At 39.6% G+C, this 12,064-nt stretch overlaps 1 pseudogene across 1 annotated transcript in view; it reads left to right on the plus strand.

Moving 5' to 3' along the window:
• The first annotated feature begins 878 nt into the window (after positions 1 to 878).
• LOC149231509 (ABC transporter G family member 42-like) overlaps positions 879 to 12,064 on the plus strand; it is a 273,301-nt pseudogene continuing 262,115 nt past the window's right edge. Inside the window, exons 1-2 of the transcript XR_016248073.1 lie at positions 879 to 986; positions 1,132 to 1,208. The product of XR_016248073.1 is annotated as an ABC transporter G family member 42-like (transcript). The remainder of the gene's footprint in view (positions 987 to 1,131; positions 1,209 to 12,064) is intronic.

A 12,064-nucleotide genomic window follows, 5' to 3' on the forward strand; every position in this document is an offset into this window, starting at 1 on the left:
AACAAACACAAACTTATTTATCATGTTAAGATAACATTCCTTGCTTCTTCTTCTTTTCTTTTTTCTTATTGGCAGTTTAAAATTTTGACTGCCATTTCCAATATATTTCAATTCAATGAAGTGACCATTAATTTGTGAGCAAGTCTTGGTTATGGACATACCATGGTGAGTGTTTTATCATGCCTTAACCTGTTTTTACCATATATCTTGACATTGAAGTGACTCTTATTTGACAATTTATCCTTTCAAATATATCTAGTTATAGCTTATACTGGGCGATTTCAAATTGCTTTCTGACACTCTAAATTACCAGTATGTTTTAACCATAAACAATGCAAAACCTTGTCTTGTGAAACATCTGAATTTTTCAAATATTTTATTGCTTTAGTTGGATCTAAGGAAAACTCTACATACTATTTCAACTTCCTATTCCATTTACACATGCAAACTTGGATCTCATGCAAATGTTACATATAAGTAGAAATTGTCACAGAGAAAAGGTTGTCCACATGAACTTCATGCTGTTTTTAACATCCAACTAATTTATACAAATAAATCTTATTATGATACTCGTGAACATGATGCAGGATTACTCTTCTGGTAGGACCACCAGGATGTGGGAAAACAACTTTGCTCCTGGCTCTTGCAGGAAAACTGGATCCTACATTGAAGGTTATTGCTTGAAAATTTTCATGATTTATGGTGATGGTTTTTATTGGAGACTACTATTGGAATTTTTAGAATGTTGAATGGTCATATTCATCCATGTATAAACTTTTGGTTTTATTCAAAGACTTTTACCAATGTTTAATGCATATGCTGGCAGACAAGGGGAAATATCTCATACAATGGATTCCAGCTCAACGAGTTTGTCCCCCAGAAGACATCAGCTTATATCAGCCAACATGATCTGCATATGCCAGAGATGACAGTTAGGGAAACATTTAATTTCTCGGCTCGTTGTCAAGGAGTGGATACCGGGCAGGGTGTGTAATTTTCCATAGAGGATTTTCCACTTGATCTCATCTTTTATGTCATATTTTATTCTACTGGTTGTACCTTTTTATGATAATTTTTTTAGTTGAGGTTTTATTCTCAGGTCTAAGAACTCATTTTTTGGCCTACATGTAGATCTTCTGTTGGAAATAAGAAAAAGAGAAAAAGAAGCTGGCATTATTCCAGAGACAGATGTAGACACGTATATGAAGGTGAGTTACCTGGAACTGTTGCATTTCAGTATAAGGAAGCTGGTAAAAGGATATGTATGATTTCTTTTTTAAATTTTTTCAAAAAAATGCTTCGATCTTATTATTAACAAAATTGTTTTTTTTCCATGAAAATATCATTATATTCGATATTTGAAGTATGAAATCAAAGTATACATCAAACTGCCTTTGCAGGCTCAAAAAGTAAAGCAGTCTTTTGACTATCCTGCTGCTAAAAACTAGCATCTACCCTATCACTGCTTATTACAATTTTCCATGGCTCCTTTAAGGCAGACTCTAAAAGGAGCATATCCTCCTACAAACTGACCGTAGGTTTTTTGGAAGTAATAGAAGCTAAAAGCATAGAACTTAAGATTAAAAAAGCATTGACCATGAAGACCCCTTGCTACAGAAGGGATTCCATTCAGAAGCTGAAATGAGGGTCCCTTGTCTGAACTCCTGTTGATAAAGAAGTCCCTTTTGCAAAAGAAGAGCTTCTTTAGATAACTGGTCTGCAATTGTGTCGAATTCTCTAAAAGACATGGCAAAGGGAGATATCCTGAAATTTCTTCTTGACCTCAAGGAATTGGTTCATCAGAGGAACAAGTAGAAAATTATGTATTCTGTACTGATTGTTTACTCAGTTCATCATTAATTTAGAATCTCCAAATACTTGTAGCTTTGTTAACCCTTTTTCTATTGCAGTATTCGGGAGAAGTCATAAAACACTAAGTTCCGCTCTTTTATTGATACCTTGACCAGCTGCAAACTTCAATAGAAAATGATGAGATTGATCTGAAAACAGAATTACAACCCCGCATTGCCCTGGAGCTCCTTGGCAGGCTCCATCAAAGAAGCCCCAAGACTTTCCATGATCAGTAGCAGGCTCCTTAAAAATTCTTGCAATTTGTTTTTTTTTTCAACCAACAACCTTCACCAGCTCATCGTATCTTATGAACAACTTCTGTTGAACTCAGCTTAATGCCATGAAATATCATTTTATTCCTTGATAACTAGATGCCTCATGCCACAAACAGGCGAAGGCCCTAAAAGCCTTTTCAGAATTGTCAACAATCCAGGAATGAGAATAATCTAGCAGAGTCCTGAGTTCCATTTTGTTCTTTCCACTTGAAATCTGTAGTATTTCCAACCAAACTGCGCTAGAAATGGAGCAGTGAACGAACAAATGATCCTCTATCTCCACGCTTCTCTTGCACAGAATGCATTTTCCTGGACCCTGCATATTCCCTTTTTTGACAATTGTCACAAGACAAGATTTTATTATCTAATGCAAGTGATAGAAATATTTTTTCCTTTAAGGGACTTCCCAGCTTCCAGATAATCTACCAACACCAAAGTCTAGCCTCTGCTTGGTCTTGTTCCAACTTCGCTGCATCACCTAGCTTTGCAGTGTATTCTATAGACTGCTGGTTCTTAGACTACTTGATTTGATCTTTATTTTGAACCAATCATATTGCACTGGAATTGAGAACTCTTACACTGTGTTTCCACTCCTCTCGAATATCTCCTTGCAAGTTTAGATTCTATGCTGTGCTTCCACCCCTGGACCAAACATTGCTACCAACATTTGATGCTGCATAGCCAGTGTGTATACTGTAAATCCCCTTCTGATGAATAACTGTTAACAAGGCTTTAGACAGCCTATAATTCCTTTTTCTGTCTATCCAGGGGTCTTTCCTATCCAGACTTTGTTCCATCGGCCAATCTTCCGTGCATCCCATTTTTCATTAAGGGGGAAAGCCTTTACTAAAGCCTTACAAACTAAAGAACCACCTTACTCACTTTTCCTTTCCTGGCTAAACAAAATTCCTTGGAAATCTTTCTAATATATTTTGATTTCATTATCTTCCCCCAAATACTTTCATTATAAACTAGCTTTCATAAACTTTTAGCTATAAGAGCCAAGCTAAAGATGTAATGTCCCCATTTTTAGTTTCCCTTATGATGCTGTTAGAATGAATTTCCAGGATTTGTGACAGCCAGGTCATGGGAGCTAGACTATGTCATTAGTGGGATTGGAGAGTTTTGGAGGAGTTTTATGGGGTCCGATGGAGTTTTCTTGGCATATTTCATCATCAAGGTCAGTTCCTCATAGTTTGTTCTTGGTTTTGTTGCATTCCGATGATTCCCGTAAAATGGGGTTTTTTTTTTCCAAGGAAAAAGCGTAATTTTGATTAATAAATAACAAAATTACATGTTGTACTGGCTAAAAGCAGCATCATCAAGTCAGTGACCAAATGATAAGCAGAGACAAGCAGAAGAAACAAGATAATGTACATGGTGGGGGAAGCTATGCTTTCCGCCCCTTCTTTTTCTCAACCTTGTGCCATTCCCCTTGGGATGGCGATGAAGAGACCAGAGCTAGATGGATTTTGGCGTTGTCCTTGTCAGAGTCTGAAGTATCTGATGTATGGAGGCGCTTATTCCCACTGATGTCCCCCTCGTCAGGGAGCAAGTCGGCCTGTACCCTGTGGTTCTTGGCAACTGATCGATCTTGTGGAGATCCCCCTTGTGTTTCAGCTTCCATTGGAATCTGACTTTCCTCTTGTGGGGATGGTTCCTCCGGGGCTTCATCCTCCTCCTCTTCCGGTTCAGGTGGGGGGTATTGCCATCCTTTGGGTTTTTTCCCTAGGTTCTTTTTCCTTCTGGTATCCTTTTTGGCTTCTGGGCACAAGTTGTGTAAATGCCCTGTTTGTCTACAATTCCTACATCTGAAGGCTGTGTTCTCGTAGTCCAAACTCTATGTCCAAATTCGCTTGTTGTGGATTAAACAGATGTTGTCTGGAAGGCCTTTGCTAAGGTCAACCTCGACACATATTCGTGCATAGGTGAAAATCCTTTCCTCTATTCTTTGGGAGTCCTTTTTTATGAACTGTCCAAGGCTGTTGCCAATACCAGCCAGAACTCTGTCCTCCCAGAAATGAAGAGGGAGGTTGTGCATTCGGACCCAAACTGGCATCCTGGAGACGACCATGGTGTTTGCGTCGAACTCTGGGAACCAGGGAGTGGTGAACAGGCCGGTTGAACCCCAGAACCATGGTCCTTCCTATAGTATTTTGTCTCTAGCTTTTGGGGATGGAAATTTAACAACAAAGAAACCTTTGGAGCAGAGGTGGATGTCGCAATCTAAAGACTAGTTTGTTAAAATCCAGTGGAAGAGCTCAACTAGTTTGGGCCAGAAGCAGTTAAATCGACAAATAATAGCTAGAGATTCAAAGGAGGTGCATTTCTCATCAGATTTTGGCATATCAATGTTTAATTCTGGGTTGTTGTTTAGTTGCTCCACTATATAAGGGTTGCGAGCATTTCCTGTCTGTTTGGATGGTTCAGGGGCTGTCTTTTTCCCCTGTAGGATGTTCTTGAAAGATAGATTCTCATGTGCTTGCTTCTGTTTTGAACCTGAGCATGTCTGTGTGCCCCCTCCTAGCCCTGTTTTGCCCTTGTTTGTAGCCCCCCGCGCAATCTCAGGTTAAGAATAATTGTGGAGTCAGCTTGTATGTGATACTCCTTCAGGGGATGGTGGTCCTGTAGAATTTTGCCTTCGAACATCAAGATCTATGAGTGGCCTGGGTATCTGTATTTCCCCATGATGCTTTGCTTCAGATCAAGAACTTCGTCTGTGTTATAGACCCAAAGTAAACCAAAGGCCCCTGCAGGAGTTTTTAAAAAAATTTGAAAGCAATTTGGGCTTACCTGGTTCCCATAAGCCATCTGTGTCTTCTGGAGCAAGGAGGCTGCTTCCCCTTTGGAGGCTGGGGGTATCTGAGCTGCAGGGGGAGAGTTGTTCGTCGCCAAAGCTCGATCTGAATAGAGTGTGATGGGCTTAACAGCTCGCGAGTAAGTCGAAAACCCGGGGCTATGCGTGGAGTGGCTATGGATTAGGCCGCCTATTGCCGTTGTGTTCACAGGTGCGGTGATCTCTTGGAAGGTGTAGGAGCTGGCTTCCCAGCCACCAATCCCCGATGACAGGGGGAGTGACCTACCGGAGTCCATCTTCAACACCCAGAATCCGCCCTGGGCTCTCCAAAACTCTCCTTGCAGCCTGTCGAGGGTAGGTGAACCCCAAGCCCGAAACACAGTGTAGTCGCTGAGCAAAACCCCAGTAGAGTACACTTCCTGTGTTCGAAACCTGCCAAAAATTGTTGGCTACCTCTATTGCCTAGGAGCCACAATCTGTTGGGTCGGCATGCAGATGAACCAAGAAAAGCTGGGGGGGCGTTCTGTGAGATGGCCATAGGGAGAGTCGGGAAGAGTAGCCACACAGTCCCATCCCAGCCCTTGCCGCCATGAGAGAGGGTCTTCAAGTCTTCCTTTCGAGCCCTCCAAGGAGTCGAGAAAGGCGGCTGAAACCAGAAAACTCTTTGCGCTGAGAAACCCTAGCTCCATGTTTTTCTCTTCCTCTCGATTTCCTGAAAGTAGTGTCCTCTCATGTGAGAATGATTATACACCGGTAAAACAGGGTTACAATCAACATATATTAATTAAAAAACACTAGGGGTGTTACTGGGTGCAGATTATTTGGAGGAACACCTTAGTGTAATAGCTCGTTGAAACCAGAATGAAGAGATCTATAGGATGTGATGATAAAAAGTGATTTTCAATGGCCGGAGAGATTGTAGAGGCAGATTTACCATTTTCCTAGATTAAAAGTGACTTTAATTAGTCACTTAATTAAATAAAAGAGGGGAAAAGTGCTTAATTAAAGAAAAAGGCCAGAAGGGGAAAAGTGACTTAAATAAAATAAATTAAAAGTCACTTTAATAAAGTAAAGGGGAGAACCTTCTAGAATGGAAATAAAATAATAAAATAAAGTGTTTCTAGAAGGTTGGAGAGGGATCCATTAGATCTTTAAAAAAAGGGGAAGCAAATCATTTCGGACATCTTGGAGTTGAATATTTTTCTTGTTGAAGAGGTTTGGGAGCAAGGTTCTCAGCTTCAGTAAGCCCTAGAATGAAAACACTTGGGTTTCCTTGTGTGAGTTGGATGAAAACCAAACCCATTGTTGAGGAGATTTCATTTAGAAATCTCACGGAGCTTCAATGGCATCAGCTAGAGATTAGATTTGAAGCAGATGTGAGGATTAGAGTGAGGATCATCCAAACCTCCAAATTGGGCATATTGTCTAGTTGCATATTATTGTGGGAGTCCAACATCAAAATTGCAGCAAAATTTTGGAGGAAATCTCAACTATTCCCCAACTTAGCTAATTGTGGATGTATTGGCATGTATTGTACTATTCCAGTTAATATAATAAAGGTGAGTTTATTGCTGCACCATTTTCATTTGCTTTCAAGGTTTATTGCAAATTCGATTTATTTGTTGGCAACATCTATTGTGTTAAATTTTGCATATGTGTATGGTGTTTTGGATGGAATTCAAGAAATAATTTTGCCACATAATTTTTTTTAATAATTTTACTAAAATAATAAACAAGATATTACAGTGGTATTAGAGATGGTTTTTCTACCAGCCTGAGGGTTTGAAGATTAATATCATTGGAGCCATAAATTTAGGGAGAGAAAAAGAAAAAATTGCACGTTGACTTGCTAGGCCAAAATCCATTGGTTTGTAAGGCCAAAATTAGTGATCTTGATGGGACAAATTTATTTTACTAGGTCAAAATTATTGTTGGGCCGAATTGATTTTGTTGTGATGGATTTCTCTTGCAAGGCCTATATTATTCTGTTGGGACAAATTTATCTTATTGAGCCTAAATTATTTATTTTGATTTCATTATCTTCCCCCAAAGGCCTTCATTATAAGCTATCATTCTTAAAATTTTAGCTATAAGAGCTAAATTAAAGATTTAATGTCCCTATTTTCAGTTTCCCTTATGATGTAATTAGAATGGATTTCCAATAATTGTGACAGCCAAGGTTGTGGGAGGTAGATTACATCATCAATGGGCTCAGAGAGTTTTGGAGGATTTTTATGGGGTCTGATGGAGTTTGCTTGGAATATTTCATCATCAAGGTCAGTTTCGCACAGTTTGTTCTTGGTTCCATTGCATTTTAATGATTCCCATAAAATGGGGTTATAATCAGCATTATCGATCAATTAATTTAATTGAGTTGTGTCTAAGTGGAATTTTTAGAAACGATTTCTAGGTTTTGGAGATCTCCTATGTTTTAGCCTTTCCACAAATTTTGAGACTAGAACACCATCTGATGCTACAAAAGATAACAATGAGTTCCACCCTAGCTTTGGGGTATATTTTGGAGAAAAACTCTGCCAATTATTCATGTTTACAAACATAAATAATTTGGTTAGGTTAAAAAACTTCCTAGAGTGAAACCCTTTGGGAAGAATCATATCTTACCTAGGTGTTGTTACATGGCTTAATAGCCATACTAGAATAATTTTACAATAAAAATAATAGAATTTGGGATTACATTGACAAGTTGGAAGCTTCATGATGATGATAAGTTTGAAAAAATTTATCCTTCTGACAAGTACTCTGCATCTTGGAATTGTTGACACATGCATGGTCAACATGTTATAAAACCTCCAATAAACATTCCACTTGGAATTGACTTGAAATAGATTTTAGATTCCTTGGGAGGCCCAACGATTTGCTTTCCTCACTCAACGTCTCTCTTTAGATGCCCCAGGGCTTGCCTTTTAAGGTCGATTTGGTCCTTTGACTTGATTAGTAGATCATTTTTACCCTTTTGCTTGCTTATTTGATTTTATTTGACCTTTTCCTTCATTGACTTTGTCCAATTATCACTTTTGGATTTTTAAAAAGCACTCAAAAGACCCACATGTGTGGTCATCCATTTGATTTAATGAGCCATAATAATAGATCTTCAATGCCTTTAATAATTTGAGAATTTGGGCACATGGGTTTTGTTCAAATGGAATTTAGATGATTTTTGACATAAAGCATGTCCCACTTGTTTATGAATGAACCCTAAAACGACTTCTTAAATCCACCCTTGCCACAAAAGGAGGATTCCCAAATTTGATTGAGCAAATCTCATTGCTGCCTTCATATTTCAACAAAATTTTCACATAGCATGGCATGTGCATATTTTTTGGAGCATGATGAGCATTTGTTGATTTTTCACCCCTGGGACCCTATGCATTGGGCTCCGCAAATTGTCCTGGGAATTGTGAAATGTTGGAAAACATGAGTCTAACATGTTGAAGAACTATCACATGAAGAATATACCATGGCCAAAGAATGCATATGGACTCGCTACAACAACCATGTGGGAAAGGCATAAGTGCACATGGGATACTAATTGGACTAGTCTTACAATGTGTGATCACTCCTACAAAACCAATGATTCCTCTAAACCATGAGTCCTAGAAGATCCATCATAAGTCCTCTAGTCTTATATTGGACGAAAGGAGTTGAGAATGGGTACTTGTAGAACCAGCTGAGCCAACCATAATAGTCCAAGGATACCATAATACAAGCCTCCACATGGCCTACAAGGCTTTTGACTTGAATTATTTGGGCTTACAATGGTGCTTCCAAAATGAAAATGTGCATATATGTATTGTGAAATTTCCTTAAATTGAATTTATTCTTCTAATGGATTAGCAGTTTATTTGTTTTATGGAAAATAATGAATAAATCACACTTGAATTCTTCACAATAAAAATATGTTACGGAAGCAAAATAAGGAACTGAGAAATAGATGCACACACATAAAAATAGATATCGATATTTTTGCACTGAAAAGTCCCCGAAAAAACCCCGATGGGAAAATCAGTGTAGAAGATGAGGGTTTATTTTATTATTATGCAGCAAATTTGAGAGTACAATAATCTGGATGCCCAACTGGCATTTCTTCTGCAAATATTTGGCCAAAATTATTTGGAGATCCTAGATCTCCTCTTATAAATAAATATACCTCCCTTATCCTACTCTAACCCAGCATTGGTTGCTCCTACTGCAGCCTAGAATTCATAATGTTGGCCCTGAGAAAATTCGTATTTCCTAGAAATTGGCTCCAAGTGAGTTGTCTTGCCTCCCTCTGTCACTGGAAACCACTTGGAATTTTCACTGGCTTTTGCGTTCCTCTCTACAAATAATTCAACCTCCTATCTCCTGCAAACTAACACTGGAGAAACACTGGAAAACTCTCCAAAATCCTACTCTCTGATTTTCTATTGCTCCCTCTCTCCGATGCTCGCCTTCTGGCTCGAACTGCGCCCTCACTGAAGCTGTGAACTGGGTAGCTCGATCTACCAAGATAACTGATGCTCGATGTCTCACTCTCCATCCATTTGAGATACACTTATAATCTCTCGTTGAGACTTCAATGGCCAAGATTAAATCTCCATCAATGACTAAGATGAATTATATTTCATCAATAGAAGTCTCTAGAACAATCTCGAACATACTTAATTAATTAACTTTAATTAACCAACTTCCCTAAGTTAAACTTAGGAAATAATTTAAATATTGGCTAATTAATTTAATTAAGGTGTTTCAGAGCCATATCTCGCGAAGCTATGTTTGGGTATTGGAGATCTTGTGTTTCTTAGCCTCTTAACATCATTTGAGACTAGACGCCTGTCTGATGCTACCAAAAATCCATAAACTAACACTTTCTCTTAGCAAGGAAGGTGTTCTCTCCCCATCATATCTCTTTTACACGTTGTTGATGTTTGCCATCAGTTTCACCTACTTTCTTCACATGTCATACTGATTTGACTCCCTGTCACTAGAAATCACTGTGAAGAAGTCAACTGGAAAACACTGTCCTTCAATTGTTGTGCATACTACGATCTATCTCACATTGCTGCCGCAATTTCTCTACTGCTATATAGCACTGTTGCTACAATTAATGCAAAAGTGAGTCTAATCTGACCTAACCTCCCTCTAAAACAGAAATGGAAAATCTCTCTAGGATGGAAACTCCCTCATGGAATCTTGCTCTTGCTGGAATTGCACCTGCGACATGCAATTGGGCAATTCACACTGCCTCCTCCAATCACACCAATTTCCTGCAACTGCAACTGGAAACGCAATCTCTATAGATCTATTGTGTCCCTACAATTGGCTCTGCAACTGCCCCTTGAGTCTATGACTGCAACTAGCTCTCTTTTGTCTATCGAGCATTTGACTTCGCCCAAATGTTACTATGCCTCTATAATATCTGGTTACAACTAGCTCTGCACTGCCCCTCAAGATCTGACTGCACTTGCTGAACACTGATCCTACTACTCTAGACTTTGGGATCCCGTAGCAAAGGAATTCATCCATGTGAAGAATAATGTTCTCTCCATAGATCTTGCCTGATCCTACAACTTTGAAGCATCACGCTCCTCCATTTGGATTTATAACTGTTAAAATTTCTAAGTTTGACACGTCAGAATTTCCTACTACATTTTCTGGTTTATTATCTCCTACTTGTTCTTTCCATTAACAAGTTATTTATAAATATAAATACCGAAATAAACACAAATGCAACCTCAACACATATATAGATCAATAGCTGAAATAACTTAGACAATCACACAAGGAACACCGTTATTTTTGGACAATCGTCCCCGGAAAAACACAATGCGGGAAAACCGATGCAACAGATATGAGGGTTTTATTATTATGTAGTTTCTGAATACAACTAGGGTTCCAGAAATGGCTCACCCAACAAAGAATGCCCTCAGCAATAGTACCTCTCTTCGGAGACAGATATTTCGGCTGATCAGCGACCGGATGATGAACCTCACAGGGACTGTTCCTTAGCTAGACAACGAAAGCTGCTCCAAGCTTCCCTCTGGAACTGCGTCACCCACTAGAGAATGACACCCTCCTTCAGCTCTGCGTTAGCTCACCAGCACTCAGTCTGCCCCACGAAAATCACCCAACGCTGCCTCTTGGGCCTAAGTTAGCTCTGCTAGCCTGTAATATTCCTGACCCAGAATATTCCTCAAAGCCCAGCAAAAACTCCAACCAAATATATGCAAATGATATAATAACCCAGAAGTGATAAAATAACAGTGGAACAACAAATAATAATGTAAACCAGAAATATAAGCAGATACACAAGAAGTGCAGCGAGAAATGCTAAGCCATTTTATTATACTAAGCAATATAATGAGGACAAGAGGTGATTAGAGAGATGGCACCTCAACTTGCACAAAGCAAGTGAAGAAATACTCTCAGAATGACAAGAATGGCCTCTCTGCGTGGATGCTGCTATTGCTACTAGGAAACAAATGATGATTTGGGTTGCTCCCCTCCTCAGAAAAAGCTGAAACTCTGGATTCGAGCTCTACTCAAGAAACCCAGAAAAACCCAGAAAGTTCTCCTCGAATGGTCGAACCCCGAAAATCACCCCCTGGGGTTCTGCGCAGTCTCCTAGTGCTCTGCGCTGCCACTGAATGCAAAACTCTAGAAATATGCCTGAAACTCCTGCCAAAAACTCTCCAGCTGCAAGGGCTGATCCCCTGATCTATCTCTCAGCACAACACACCCTGCAAACCCCCAAACCAGAACTGTGTCCCTCTCACAGTACTGCGTAGTCCTTCAGAACTGCGTCCCTCTCCTAGTGCTGCACAGTCCTCTAAAATGCTGCCACTACTGCTGTTGAAATGCTGATGTATCTACTGCTGAAATGCCAATAGAATATTCCAATTAGCCATGGCTAATTAGGAATATTACAGTCTCCCCTGGAAAAATGTTGCTTGTCCTCAAGCAACTGAAGTGATGGATGATGCAAGATCTTCTCACTCTCCCAAGTGGCATCCTCATCCGACAAATTCTTCCACCTCACCAAGAATTCCTGGACCGTCCTACTCTGTAGCTGCCTCTCCCTGGTATCAATGATAGCCTCCGGCTGCAATACCAAATGCCCCTCGTCATCCATGGGTGGTAG

This window comes from Pinus tabuliformis, chromosome J, assembly GCF_031772625.1.
Source record: "Pinus tabuliformis cultivar Carrire ecotype Pingquan chromosome J, CPIR1, whole genome shotgun sequence".
Classification (NCBI taxonomy): domain Eukaryota; kingdom Viridiplantae; phylum Streptophyta; class Pinopsida; order Pinales; family Pinaceae; genus Pinus; species Pinus tabuliformis.